A 16288-nucleotide genomic window follows, 5' to 3' on the forward strand; every position below is an offset into this window, starting at 1 on the left:
TCGTTTAATCCCAGAGTCCCAGGGTACGAAGAGAGAGAACATCCCTACGGCACGATTCCGTTCCGCGGGATCGTCGGCGCAGCGGTTTCGCACGGGCAATTGGATCCCGGTTGCCCCGAGGGTTCCAGGCGAGCTCTTTCGGGGCCGCGCACGCGAGACGCCCTTTCGAGGGTTGTCGAAAAATATTGATAACACGCCGCGGCGCAAAGGAGATTCCTCTTTTACATATGGATTGCGCGAAGGGATTGGATTACGCGTCGTACAAAGTTACGAAACGAGAACGACGGTTTCGCGAGTAAGATCAAAGACGCCCCAATCTAACTCGCAGCGTAGGCGTTACGTAAATAATGCACCGTTCAAAGGGATTGTTATCGCGCATGGTTTATGTATTTCTTTGTATTTAGGGACGATAGCGTAGGCTTGTGATAGAAAGCGATGAGAAACGACAACGTCTTTTTTTTATCATTGTCGAGAAAGAACGATTATGTCAATAACGTCGTTTCTAGTCGAAAGAGGAATCAGGTGGAAGAAAATAATTAGGAAAAAGAAGCTTGGTACAATACGCAAAAGGAAGACCTATTTATATATAAATAAGAACATTTTAAAAGTAATTAAATTAAAGCTTTTTAGATTTTTCGAAATAATAATCCCTTCTTATGTGAAAATTTAATTAACTTTTTACACACATACAGACATATATATATATATATATATATATATACATGTATAATAAATGTAAAGAGATTTTTATTGTATAGGAAAACCTATTATACTATTAAGATATATATTATGTTATATTATATTATACCGTTATAGTCCATTATACTATGACATTAAAAATATTTATTTTAATTTTTCTGCAATGAACAATTTAATTAGAAATAGAAACATTTACATATAGAAAGAATATATTTTTTCGCATGTTATATCTGATAAAATGGTTCTTGATAAAATGGTTACTCGTATATAAGCAAATCGTTGAAATTTACAATCTGCGCGTATTCTGCAGCATATAAGATATATAAAATAAGCACATAAGATGCCAGGCAAGGAAAGATTCGGTGCGAAATTGCGATTCACCGCCATCCCCCGCAAGTGTCTTTATGTTCTAAATCTAAAGCACGACATGACAAAAATGTCCCGCGGAGTTGGAAATCCGGCGGGGCGCGAGCGGCAACGTTAGCATTATAACTTCAGACGTGAAGAGCATTAAGAATATGCAGAATCCCAGTGCCTTGCCAACTTTCGAGAGAAAACTTCAGAACAGCGATTTTCTCGGCTCGAGCAATATCAAATGACTTTGCACTCGTCTTTATTTAACGAGTAATAATCACGCTATATTAGGAACAATATTACGTTGTACTTTGTAATGTGAATAAAGTAGTCAATGAAAAGATATATTTAGTCGACATCGGTAATTCTTATAATTAAATAAAAAAAAAGAAAGCTCTCTGTTATTTTTATAACAATTATTTTTGAAACTAAACTTTTGAAACAAAGATAGTAAAACAAAAATTTTATTAAATTTGTAGCTCAAGTATTAATAATCCCAGCAAATTACGATGATAATATCGATAACACAGCGAGTCGTGTGAAAACATATAAAATCATTTAGTATAATATCTAGATCGGCCGGAATCAAATGGTCACTGTTACTCTCCCCTTCCGTATAAAATGCAGAATTTGCACGAAATTAACGTTATTACAGTATGACATTGTGGCCATTCGAAATTGGTGATATCGCCGTTTATTACGACACGCCGAGCATTCATCGCGAACGTAAATTTCGACGGACACATCTCGCTGACGTTACACTGTATTGAGACACAATGGTGGTCTCGATTGATAACGAATCGCACCAATAAATTTTGGTAGGATACGGCTATTCTCAATGCTGTCATACGCGGATAAGCGCGATTTGTGTCGAGGTGATTTGCTTTACATGAACGTGCCATGCGGATAAGAGTTTTCATATTAAAACTATTTCATTTATCATATTAATTAAATATCGTTCTTATATTAAGAAGGGATAGACTAAGATTATAAAAATTATTTCTATTCTCATATGCTTGATTGAAAAAATATCTTTAGATATATTTAGTAATATTTGTAATATATAGGCAAAAAAAGTTTTTGCTCATATATTCAATTTATTAACTGATATTATGTAATACGATTGATAAGGCTAAAGAATTTGAATTACTTAATGATTAAATTAAAAGTAAAAAATATCATGTAATATAAATTTCCTACAACAGTTTCGAAGAATATCGTCGAAAAATCACGAAGAACAAGAAGAAATCAAGCAATGCAAAGCTGCGGCTTTCGTAACGAGCTGTTTTAGCGGCGTTTTTCAAAGTATTGCAACAAAGTAAATCCGGCACAATGTGACAAAGACGTTCAAAAGGTAAAAGGATTTCGGTTAAATCCGTATTCGCCGGGGACCATGCGAAGCCCCAAAAGTAAATATTTCCCGACGCGTGGATTTCGTGGAGGCCTCGAATTTTATAGCGCAGGGATCTTCTTACGAGTGTTTAGAGCAAAACGGTAAGCTTTACGTGAACGACGCGACATATATCGAGAAAGATTGTTACAGACATGAGAATTTCCGCGAAGGTTCTACAGAATACAAAAAAATTCATTAACAAGAATATAATATCGATTCTCATTCTATTATCACAATGAGAAAAATTTGAACTTATTTGATTATTCTGTCAAAGTAATTAGAAAAGAAAAAATCTCTGTTATTTTGTTGAAGAAATATTTTAATTCAAGTTTATGTACGTTCAACTATGATGTAAAAAGATAGATTGTAAGAAACTGTTATATACAAATATTGTATATTACATTTTTTTTTTTTTTTTTTTTTTTTGAGATTTCAATATTATGTGTGTTTTAAGAAATTTCTTTTAAGCATATGCGCTCTAAAATTTTGCATTTTACAGTGCATTTTGTGACTTAGCACTTTTGCGAAAATTTAAAAAACTTGAGAAAAAAATAATCTATATATCTCTCTCAATGAAATGAATACGCACACACGCACACACATACATTAAGAGAAGATATAGACTAGAGTAGATTATATTTACATAGTCAACATTATAGATAATCAAAGGGGATAATATGTAATAATGGGTAATAGATATATCCTCACACACAATGCTAATAGAAATTATTATCTTGATATGATAATTAATATATAAACGACTCGAGAACAATCAGAGCACTGCTTTATTAAATGGAAATAGTCGTTTTTGTCACAAGCATATGTGCTTTACATAATGCTGTGACCAAGTGACGTAAAATAGATTTCTTTGTAAGAGGGTTGATCGCGTACGTACGCGAAACACAAACGTGCTTGGCGCGAAAACATGCGTGACGATAAAAATCCACCGTCTGGTATCAGTGCGTTCGATCGTGTACTCCCTCGCACTTATATGTCCCGCGAAATTGGTGGCTGTCAGGGAAAAAGGCTATATAACGAACATCGGGACCCTCCTGGGAGTGGAAGGATGAGGGAGGAGGGAAAGGTCGACAGGGACAAAGCTGACGCCATTATTACTATTTTCTTTTTTCTTTTTTTTTTACACGCGCCGTATTCCCAGCTGGAAATTATACGCGGGCCCCGTCGACGTGGCGCCGCGTCGCGTCATTCCCTTAACGCGGAACGGTTTTCGTTTACGAATCGTGCGCCATTCCCATTCCGTTCCGCACCATAGAGCGTGCGAAATGCCGCCGCGATTTTGGACGACTGACGAAAATTATGCCCCCGACGATTAAGTCTCGACAGACGCGTTAGGCACTCGATTTCTGGTATTTGCGAAGGCGGAACGGAGCCAAATGGAACAAGGGTGCAGAGGGATTGAAGCACCAGGGTGATTATTCTCACGGGGTGAAGGTTAATGATATCACCGACACGCGGCGGCGGCGGCGAATACTATTAGTCTTATTGTTAGTAGAAAGTCTGGCCCGAAAATTATCGCGTTTTGGTTTGAACGAAATATTTTTGAACTTTTTTTATCGTCTTACTATTAAATTTTCTAACAAATAATGATATTTATAAAAAAAATAATGCTACTTAAAAGAAAGTGTTTGATGTATAAAAAGCGACAGCTACGCTTTATGCTACAAAATGTATTATGTATTACAAATATATATTATACATATGTTACATTATAGATTATTACCTATACATCCATCGATGGCACATATTATTGTCAGCTTTTGTAAAACTCGCGCTTCTATCCGCCATATATACCGTACACTATCAGACATTAAATGTTTCGTTACCGCGGTACATTGTAAGTTACACAAATATGAGATTCAACATTGCAAATGAATCATGACGAAAGTTCGACGAAGGCCCGCCCGGGGTTGTCGGGGCGAAGTAATATCTTCGCTAGCCAAAACCGTGAAAGCAGACCTATCGGACGGTTGCCCCAAACTGGTTGGTTCGCGCTCGGATAAGGCATTACGAATCCTCGATAAGAGTGGTGAGGTCGCCGGCCGGGGTTATCTCGGTGCAGTAAACTCGGATGGAACAACATCGGGAGGATCGGGAATGCGGTAAGAGGCGAAATAGAGGATAGGAAGAGTCATGGAAGATCTCCGGTACCTTAGCGTCGGGGCGCGATTGTTTGCGCCGCTAAAGCTCGGGCGTTCTCGCCTGCGACGTCTGAAACGGAATATCCGGTGCGATCGATTTATTGATATCGATGTTTGCCGTTCGTCCTGCCAATGTACGGAGAACAGGTGACAGACCGACACTCGGCGTCGCCAAATAAGATTCGCGGTAACGTTTACACACGACGTATCCTATCGACAACACATATTGACAATGTACGATGGATATCTATTGATATCAGTGGAGATGAAATCAGTTGAAGATATTTTTCTAAATATAATTATTACTTTCATTATATTTATTTTCGCTGTGCTCAAATTTTTAATAAAGTATTATTATTTTTGAATTATAATGGATAATATTGCAAAAAGAAACTGAATGTCAAATTATTCGTGCGAATAGACATTAATTTTATAATAAATAAGTTTTACAAGTATAATTATATAATTAAAAACTCTGAAATTCGCGCTCGCGCATCGAGTCCTTATTTTTTTTTTTGCAAAAGTACAATATTTTTTTCAACATAAAACACTAAAAATATCCGGTGCATTTATAAAGTTCCTACTACTGATTTTTTTAAACACGTAGTAATGAGAGACTCGGTACGAAGATGCGAAGGCGATTTAACGCGCTGTGACGGAGGATTTAAATGGCATTTCCCAAAAGAAATTTTCCAAAGCCTTCCAGCAGCTCTACAAATATTATGCTGACTGTATAGCGAGAGGAGGGATGTACGTAGAAAAGTAAATCATAAAATTTTGTTTATCCGTAGAATTCGATTTTTTATTGCATGGGAACTTTTTGAACGCACCGGGTAAGTCATTAATAAGCTTCGCTTATTCATATAGTCAATAATTTATTATGTCTATTCTACCTGTATAATATATTCGTATTTTCATATAAAATTCTGGGAAATTAAGCAGAATAAAAGTTATGATAACGGGAGCATCTAGGCGCGACTTTACGAACGGTTACATATCCTTTAGATTTACTGCGAGTGAGAGCACTTTTATACGACGCAAAATGGTCGTGAATGCAGATAATATAAGTAACATAAGTTTAACTTTTGCTGCGGAATCTTCTCTTTTTTTCTCTTCTCTTTTCCTACCACTTTACGTAGCACAGAAAGCCGAGATGTTTGTTAATCGCGTTCGTTCACGCGTACCATTTAAATTCCGTGACATCTATAAGAGAATATAGATCAAGTTATGTATATATAAAATAATGAGTTTGCACGCAATGCTAATTTTATGTGTACTCAACTTCTCCTGAAACACTTTCATAACTGTTTCGTGTACCGTAACACCATTCACGCAACTTCCAAAATTATAGCAGAGACATAGCTAAACCATGTTAAGCATTAAATAGTTAAATGATAAAATTGCAATTAAATTAATAAGGAAAAAAATTTTTTTTGAAAAATATTCGAGCAATTGTTTATAAATGTTATTTGAGAAAAAGTTACGGCTCTAGAAGAAAAAATAAAAGCGCACGAGTCACACGAAGCACTCAGAAAATATTGTACAAGTGCACGAATAGTTTGATGAAGTAATCTGGTTTGATCGACATTGGCCCAAATGTTAAACGACAGATTGCTCCCGACTTAAATAAACGTTAACCAGATTGAGCCTGTTTGTACGTGCAAATTAATAGCTCAATAAGTGGTTCGCAGCTACTTCCACATTCGATCCGTTAAATCTCGGTAAGAAGCAGCCTCTGTTATTTGCATCTGTAATTTAGTTAGTCTCTCCCTTGGTCGTAACCCTCTGATGCAAAGTGGCATTATCGGCACGAATTTGCGTTACCTCTGCGGGCTGCGTCCTATGCCCGACTGTTCTGGTTAGACCTAAACTTGTTCGGGAGAAGTACCTTGTAACTATAACTATCAACATGTATGAATATTAATGCGAGCGCTTTGAATAATAAAACACAAATATAGTCGCATCATCCGGTAAGCATGGCACGCAAAATTAATATAGCAATACGCGATAGACATAATAGTACTAAATCCGATATTTCAAAACGGCGATAAATAACAATAATCCGCATCGTATATTTTCACGGGGAAAAAAAAAACTTTTAAGAAAAAAAATTATAGTAAAAATATTAAAATAATTGTTCCGCCAACTAATAAATTGTACTTTATAATTTTTAATTTTAATAGTGTCATTTTATTGTCTTTAGCTTTATTCTTTATACGAGTTAGATATACTCATGCTTATTCGATTCATGGATTGACGATAAGCGTTTGATAAAATTTATGCTGTTGAAAAACAAAGCCAAATCGCGTCGATCGGAGCAGAGCGTTAAATTCACTCTGCCGAACGTGACGTAGCGATTCTATAAATAAAAGGGAGAGCAGAAGGTTGGCGCTCCGTTATTTTTCGCTTTTTCTTTTTTAGCAGGAGTTTCCCGGAGGGGTAGGGGAAATCCGGGTGGCGGTGTGAAAACCAGCCGGAAATTCACGCTGGTGGTACGCAAGCTAGAGTTCGCAAGCGGGAATAAACGTGTCGCGCCTAATCCTACTTATTTATTTACTGCCATGGAGGCCAACACACACACACACACACATTATACTACTAAACTACATGAGAATGCGTCGAAACCGACCGATACGAAAGATAGAACCACGTAAAATAGAAAAAGTGCGAAAGGGGAAGAGATATATCAAGCGAAAGCATGAGAGAGAGAGAGAGAGAGAGAAAGGATAAGTGACACTGCGAAATACAGGTAGGAATATAGGAAAATGTATATCGAACAGCGAGATCACAATGGAGATTCGAACACGATAGAATTTCGGAGATAAAACAGAGAGAAAACATCCGCGACATACGATCGAGATCGGCCACGGAAAAATATATAGGCAGATCGATAAAATAAGAATAATAAAAAAAAGGGAGATGCATCAACGTTCCAAAAGATCTGGAAAATACAGTATTAAGATAGACGGGTGATCTTTTATAGCAATTATCTGTGAAGAGTGAATAATAATTAAGAGGAAAAAAACTTTGAGAAGTTGCTTAATTATTTCTCTCAGAAGTACAATTATTATCAACACACTTTTTTCTCGAGTACTAGAGAAAATAATCGACAAGAATTATTTACCAATGTCTATCAATGTCTATCGTGACGATTAATATCGATGTTAATAAATTCAGTGTTTTCAGAAAGATACATGCTGTTAACAATAACCACAGATACATTGAAGAAATATTAAAATATATTAGGGATTTATATCTTTGAAAAAGAAGGAAAAATCCAACTAGAGAAGAAATCAATTTCCTGTCTCTGTTTCCATGAAAAATGAATATCTGTCTGATATGTGATTGTGATTGTAATACAACATTTATAATCTATAAATTACAAAAAAAAAATATATAATATATAATACTTATGATCAACGTGATGAAAATTATGTGTTATTACTTTTAACGGAAAATGTCCCCTATTCGTCAAAAGAAAAAAAGTCGCGTGAATAAAAGAGAAATGTATATGAAATAGTCGGGTCACACATGGTAGAACCCTTTAAAGCGATAGAATTTCGGAAAACGATGGTAAAACGCGAAAAACATGTGCGCGACATACGATCGAGATAAAGAAAAAAAAAAAAAAAAAAAAAAAAAAAAAAAAAAAAAAAAAAAAAAAAAGAGCGGATAGAGCACGGCGCGGCGCGAATGCGGAATGAGGTACGTAAAAAAGAGGAGAGTGAGATGACGAGACCGTGCGGGTGCGAGTCGGACAGCGGATAATTTCTCGGCGAAATTATTACGGTGAAACTCCGTTACCCCGAAAATTACTGGCACGCACGCTTTACGTTGCGAGAAAAAAATTTCTTCCTCTCCGTTAGCTCAGTTATGCTTTCCAACTAAAATTTCAACAAAAGTTTTTTTCCCCTCACCCGTTCCATTAGCTCATCAAAGATACTTTTAAAGCACCAATCTTTTTGCAATATGCTTCATATGTGCATATTTATATACGCAATAAGTATCGTATAGCAATAATTTTTTTAATTAATAAATTTTATCAGAAATATAATCTCCGTAAAGAGAAAATTTATAGAAAATATTCTTCTTCATATATATACCATATATATATAAAATGAAAATTTGGTTAAATGTTATCTGTCTTCTCACAACTTTCGTAGTTTTAATTTCAAGTTTTGACGAAACTAAACTTGAAATTATAATTTTATTACAGTGAGGTTTATTTGCGTATGTGAAACTAAAGTTGAAATTGTGAGAAACATTATCTTCTTTTGTTACTAACATTATATAAAAGATTGTTATTCGAAGTTTTATTCGTTAAAAGTGTTTAATTTTCAGGCTGAAATAAATCCGCGATTACACTTTTGTTTAAGATTTATAATGCAAGGGGAAAGTGTTAGCTTTATACAAAGTTAAGTTAAGTTGTATTTATTTTAAATGTATTATCAATTTTTCATACACATCTTGTAAATAAATTGTATAATTTTGCAAAAATCTGACAAATATAGTCGATTATATATGATGTTAATCTAATGTAATAAAAGATGATAAGTTTTTTCAAGAAACACAGTGATTAATTAAATACAAAAATCAATATATGGTAATAGCGACGTGAGCTTGCAAGAATCTGCTCTTACTTATTTACTAATCATCTTATGAATAGCATACGAACGCAAGCGAACAATAACAAGGTCTGATCCTGTTTGCGCAATTTTGGGGAAAGAAATGGCCGGAAGCATCGATGCGGGATGCCAATCGAAGTCGAAGAGGAAGAGAATAACGGGGCCGGTTATTGGAGGTGGTTTCGGCGACGAATATAATCCCTTGCGCGCACACGATCGACACAGAAAGATGGGTGAAATAAAAAGACCGGAGGGAGAGAAATGACGACCAGCCAAATCGTCGGCCATTGAAAATAACGGGCATGGTTCAATAATCGAAAGAAATTTGTTTACCTATATCTGACAAATGATTGTCAAATATCTATGCCCCTAAAACGCTGCGCATCTTGTCACGACGAATCGTCAATCCTTAACCGATGGAGATTATAATTATAATAATTCGCCACATCAAACTTTTCATCTATAACAAATTCGTAAGATTCACAAACCTAACAATGTTTGAAAAGATTTTATAGTTTTCATAAACAATATTAAATATTTAGATAACATAATATGATTATTACTATAACATAATAATAAGAATTTGTCACTTATAATGTTTTAAATAATATAATAATATCGGGAAACGAGAGAAAGGTGTAAAAAGTATTTAAATTCCTTTTAAAAGCAAATATAAAATAATGTTAATAAAATAATTTTAAGGTTTAAATATTGTTATTCCTTTTGTCAATAAATTTGTACAGTATATTTTATAGCTTGCAATTAGTCATGTATATGATATAAATGTGATTTTTCGATATTCATTAATTTTGTCGATTTGTATCAATATGACAAAAGCATCAGCCTTTTACAAAAGTACCATAATATCTATTTAATAATAATAATAATAATAATATATATAATTTACATTTTAAACTATGCAAATTAATTATATAAAGGAATTTATAAAGGATACGAGATTTTCAATGATCAAAAGAGTTAAACGAATGGCAAAATAAAAAGATACAGAAATCAATGCATGCTTATTGACGATAATTCCGGAAAGGAATAATATCCTATTGCAAAAGTGTGGCAATCTAACGGAGAACGTAAAACATAAATAAATTTTGAACAACTGGCGCAATATGACGATGACGCCGATGACGAAAAAGTCGAGAGAAATCGACAGAAACGAAATGTTCCAATAATCGAAAGAGATTCTTAAGAACCGACTCGCAAACCTCGCGGTCTTAGCTATACACGATTACATTTATATCTCGTGATCGGCTTACGTGAGATGGATAGCATTCGCGGTGATATTTTATTTCGTTCAGGACGATTTGTACGACTGCTCGGAATGACGATCCTTTCTTCCTCCTCCCAACGCCACCATCGGTTATTTTTCCGATTTCTTCCCAAGATAAATTTCAGATTCCACGGTCGTATTTTTGGGAGCAGTCTTTTATATCGCGGGACGTAATCAAGATGATCGATTCGCGAAAGAGATTCGAGAAAGAAGTATATATATATATATATATATATGTGTGTGTGTGTGTGTGTACCGAGCTGAAAACTCAACATACAATCGATCCCTCGACCGTCGGATGCGAGCCAAATGCCTTCAATAAACAATAGATTCGACAGATTATCCGAAGCACCGATACGAGATTCTCTACTAAAATGTTTAAAACGATATGCTTTCTGGGTAACCTCGATGAAACCGAATCCAATACGCGCCCGAACGGGAGTTCAACAACCGCCGTTAATAAATAATTCGGGGACGACCGAGTAAGTTGCGCTCCGATATCCCTTTCGATATACCATGCGAGAATAAATTCCGCTTGGCCTTCAGACAGAAGTGCGAATTTCCTGCAACGCGCGTACATCTCCCCTATGTTCTCATTAAAAGAAAATTGGAGTGAGAGAGAAAGAAGAGTAAGAGAAAAGGAAAAAGAAGAGAGAGAAAACAGTAGGAGGTAATGAAAGAGAAGACAAGGAGAAAGGAGAGAAAGGCGACGAGAAAAAGGGGTGAAGAGAGCAATAGCTCGTAAATATTACCGGCAAGATCTACGACATATCCGGTACGATTATCGGCGGATGGCTGCACCCCCTGGATCCGCGTAAGGTTGGGCCAGGAATAACCGGTGATATTTCGTGGTCGGGGCTATCCCGACAATGCTATCGCCCATCCTTTCGTACCATTTTCCCTCTACTTCTCTCTCGTTCTCACAATCAAACTTGTTCCTCTGCATCCTGTCCTTGCGCGAGCGCGAGACAGTCTTCTTCCTCCGTTCGCCAATTCCACCCCCGCTTCATCCGCTCTCGCTGCTCTTCATCCGTCCGAGGAAGAATAATGGTTTTTCGTTCGATCGTCCTATGTCGGCTGAGCGGGCGAAGGCAGATTGAATTGGAAATATGTGATTCGACAGTGTGTAAAGTCGTCAGGCTTTTCCGCGGTTCCCGCCAACATCGTCGCCGTCTTTGTCGAAGAAATCCATTGCTCCTTATATCCCGCCGTAACCAACGTAGTAGACCAGTGCAACCTTTTCCTTTCGCGGCTGCAGTAAAATAGCGACCTCGTATCGAGATCAGAGTCTAGACAGCGTACGTCTTCGCGCGAACTTGAGAATCCGAGAGTTGCTCGGAGAGGACAAGCTCGTAATCACAAGATATGATTTTTTTTTATAAAGAATTTAATTCTTTCGAAATGTTTCTTTAGTATCGTATATTTTACAATATTAATATATTTTAACATTAATATACTTTATATTAATGTAGTTGAATACTCTCTCTAGTATATTTTTATAAAATTAATTTAAAATAATTTAAATCGCAAACTTAATTCTTTCAACTAAATGAAAAGAGTTTAAAATCCAAGAGAAGGATTTTCGTTACGTTCTCTGTCTGTGATCGCGAAACAAGTATTGAATATAATTCTATTAACGCTTCTTTCCGAATGATAAAGCATTATTTCCAAACGTTTTTAAGATTTCGTATTTAGATTATTTTTAATATACAGCATTCCATCATAATATAGAAATTTAGTCACTTGTCACAAATCTCGTGCAAGTTATGCAGGAGTAATGCAGGATACTCTCTGCATTCGGACCACAGTCTTATTTTTAGAAAATCGATATCCGTCGGGGAGGAAACGTCATTCGGTCGTTATGCTATTTCTACATGATCGATAAAGGAGTGTCGTCACCTATGCGCCGGTTAGACAAGCGCTAAATCATATCTCTGAACCTAGCCAAGCAGTACCGTTTTAGAAATGACCCATGTGAGAAATATCGCTTGCATTTGCCAATTCATGATCACTAACGTCTGCCACGTGTTTTGTGCTATTCGCGAAACGTCTGCCGGAATCCATCTCCGTCTCCTGTCTCGTTTCATTATGTAAACATACAATGGCTGCTATGTTTCAAAAGTCGGTCTTCAAAGAAAAAGCAGCCGTACGAGAAATTTTCTTCAAGTTTTCAAATTGAATTCAAAGTTTCTTCGCGATATAAAGTCCAAACGTAATAATAAAGCAGATCAGTTTTCTATAAATCATATTGATTATTACTATAATAGATATAAAAGCAATTGTGCGGTAACTATATTTGTTGCGTTAATTAAACATGTTCGCGCATGTGCGTTTCAATTAATGTAAGGTTGCGAGGTGCGTCCAAAATTAATTCAATTTGTTAACAGTATTATGCTTTATCGAGTGACCGACACTTGCAACGTCGTTAGTTGGCAAATTGGCATATGCGTTATCGCATACTCGTATAATTACTCGCATGATATTCGTGCGTACTAGTGAATAATGTACGCGACACATAAGGCGAATTATACAATATCACTCAAGTTGTATAACGAGCAATTATATATTCTTATGGGTGCTGCGATTATTTGATTCATTCCACGTAATAATATACCGTATCTCTGTAGCGTAAGAAAATGAAAAATATGCTAGTTATTTTGCATATTTATCGACATTTTAATTAAATCATTATTAAATTATCTAAAGATAAATGTACAAAGACCTTAATTTCGACCTAATATTTCAGAAAGATAATATCTATATTATTTATCATTAATATTTATTATAAATTATTATCAAAATAAAAATTTAAAAATATGTATCTTATATAAAAATGCGTCTCTATAAAAACTATTTATTTAACAAAAATATAAATTCTTACGATGCTCCACATTAAATTATTTTTCTTCTTAAATTTTTATATACGGTACTACAATCTGAAATGAAAAATAATATAGCGCTATTATTGAAATATTTCTTTAATTTAATATAAAACTTCAAAATTTATATTCTGAAAAATAATATAATAAAATATTTACATAGATCATACTTTTCTATCTCTAAACGATTCTTCCTATAATTAAATTGTAAGTGATACAGCGATCTCCCGACTTCTGCGAAAATCTCATCAAAGATTCTAAATATTTCGATTAAATAGGGTCAACAGCCGTGATAACTATTAAAGAATTTGTGCAATAGCGTTCGTACCACGACCTCTGAATATTTATCGATGGCGCTCGTTCTCTTGCCGTGGGCAACGGCGTGAGAGTTGAGAGGATAAAGCTGGTCAGCGGTGGACTAAGGGTAGGAAGCCAATGGAGGAGACGCGCAATGTGGAGGTAGTCGCACAAGAGTCCGACCGGACCAGCCAGAATTGAATAGCCACGGGTTCGAGCAGAGCCCGGGGCTGCTGTCATGCGCAGGTAGTAGTTCAGCGGTAATTCTGCATCAACGCTCTCATGTATGCATCCACCGACCAACGAAGCGCGGCCTGAAGCCGGTCGAGGGATCGCGCAAACATCAAAATTCAAATCCCCTCATGCTCGAAAGACGCAAGAGAGACGAGAGAGAGACAGAGAGAGATGATTTCGGTCAATGAAATTACGTGGCATTAGCACGGCACGGACGAAAAAGTTTATTAAATTCTGCGATCCCGTTCTCCTCGTTTTCTCTCTCTCCTCCTCTCTTCCAAATACGCGCGGTGATTCCGCGAGCGATTGCCCGCGTAATTGCGAGCGAATGCGCCGCTGATGTGGCGTTAACATCGCGGTTTAGCGGTACGTTAACGTCACCGCATAGTCGACTGTATAATCGGCCAGGACGCTAATAGCGTAACAGGCGAGAAAGCGAGAACTTTGTCGCGATAATTTCTAGGGCGTTCGTGGCTGCGAAAAAGAGAGAGAGAGAGAGAGAGAGAGAGAGAGAGAGAGAGAGAGAGAGACTGCATCGGTGAGAATAATGCCGCGCGCGCGAGCGGAACGACTCGGAAGGAAATAGCGGATTTTCCATCCGGACGGCGACGACGCGCAATCGAATTAGCTCCGCGCGCGCGAATCGGGGAATTTATTAAATTCTCCACGCGCACGTTACACTCAGCGAAATAATTTCTACCGACGCTACATCATATATTGCCGGATGCATTCGGTTAGAACTCTGTAACACGCGCCAGTGACACGCGGAGTGACGAGATGTAACGGGAACGAGCGAAATCTTTAACGCGATAATTAAAGTCAAGGCCTCTTCCGACAAACACTGGCATTTAATCAGCAGCGTCGCAAAATACTTGGGAAAGGGCTGATTAACTTTCGGTTAACTTCCGACTCAAAATTATATACACAGCTCTATAGATGCCCTATTTCATTTTGTGTATACGGAAACTTATAAAATATATCGATGTATTATAAAATATCGTCTGCGAACGAATATCTTGTAGGCAACTGAATAACTTGGGCTTCATTCTTTTCGCTGGATAATGAAAGAATAAAAAAATCAGAAACTATTCATCGTATATTGCAACACGCGGTTCACGTTCAGACAATCGACATTTCTTTTTAAATAGAATATAAAAAAATTTCACAAATACCTAAGAAGCGAATGTGCAGCGACGACTGCAACAACGAGTACACGCAACACTTGTTGCGTCGTGCACAACGAGCGTACATCTCTCTTCCTCTTTTTTCCTTTTTTTTTTCCTTCTTTCTTTTTACCCTTTATCCCATCGCGTGTAAGGATGCCGGCAATGGTCAAATTCCGACATTGCTGTAAAAGCCATCGCTGTCCGTCATATCCCCGACGTGAAACCGGTCCATTCGCGCTTTAACGCAACGTTATGTCATTCCGCTGACGGCAAATTCGCTTGATTTCGGCATGAATGTCGACGAAGGAGGAACACACCGGCCGATGCTGAAACTTTATACAGATAGCGCAAACTACACACATTTCTTCGTATGCGCGTCGTTTTCCTACTCGCGAGCAGATCGCGTAAATTTTCTCCACCGTCGCGCCCACCCCCACCTCATGTTCCGCCAAGTTTGCGGATAAATCATCGCGGTCCTTGTGCATACGTTTCCGGCGACCAGTGTACGTGACAGTCGGAGCCGGAGTTTGGAAACCATCACCGATCGCGATGATTCTACGGCGTGTTTTCCGTTTTTTATTGTACGTACGAATGATCGTGCTTTATCCACCTCATGTGTCAAAGTGATTTCCAAAGTTCCCCTCAGCGACTACAAATCTCACTGGCGAAGTAATTTCGTCGCTCTAACGGTTTTCTCTTGCTACGACGTTTATCGTGAAGTCTGGATCTTCAAGTTAAACGGTTATATATATATATATATATATCTCGGATGAAACATAAAAGTAGATCTCTAGCGGAAAATTTAATTTTAAAATTGACACGCGTCATCAAACTAGGTCTCTTTTTTATAAAAGTTATTCATATTATATAAAAAATTAAATTAAGTAATTTACTATAATAATAAATTTTTCATCAAATTTTCCCTAACATTAAGTGCAAATATAAGTGAGAATTTTTTAATTTAAAATAAACAATAGAGCAAAATAATGACGATTTATCTTATAATATATGCTTCGAGAAATGTGTTTACTTTATTCTCATTTTATTTAAAATCAATGTTTATCTCGTCGAGTTAACGACGCTTTATTAAATCTAGAAAGATTGTAAAATGCTATTCTAATATATTATGTTAGATAACTATCTTTAAAAATATTTTAAATTCCGAGTACTATACCCCTCGCTATCTTGAAAACAAAC

The 16288-nt window shown here is 36.6% G+C and overlaps 1 protein-coding gene across 29 annotated transcripts in view; it reads right to left on the reverse strand.

The window, feature by feature from the left end:
• Positions 1-16288, reverse strand: part of LOC138941526 (CUGBP Elav-like family member 1) — a 495676-nt gene that overhangs the window by 227593 nt on the left and 251795 nt on the right. The gene's annotated exons all lie outside the window — the stretch shown is intronic.

The sequence above is a fragment of the Polyergus mexicanus genome, unplaced genomic scaffold (genome assembly GCF_030449975.1).
Source record: "Polyergus mexicanus isolate NDT 795.1 unplaced genomic scaffold, iyPolMexi1.0 SCAF_19, whole genome shotgun sequence".
NCBI lineage: Eukaryota > Metazoa > Arthropoda > Insecta > Hymenoptera > Formicidae > Polyergus > Polyergus mexicanus.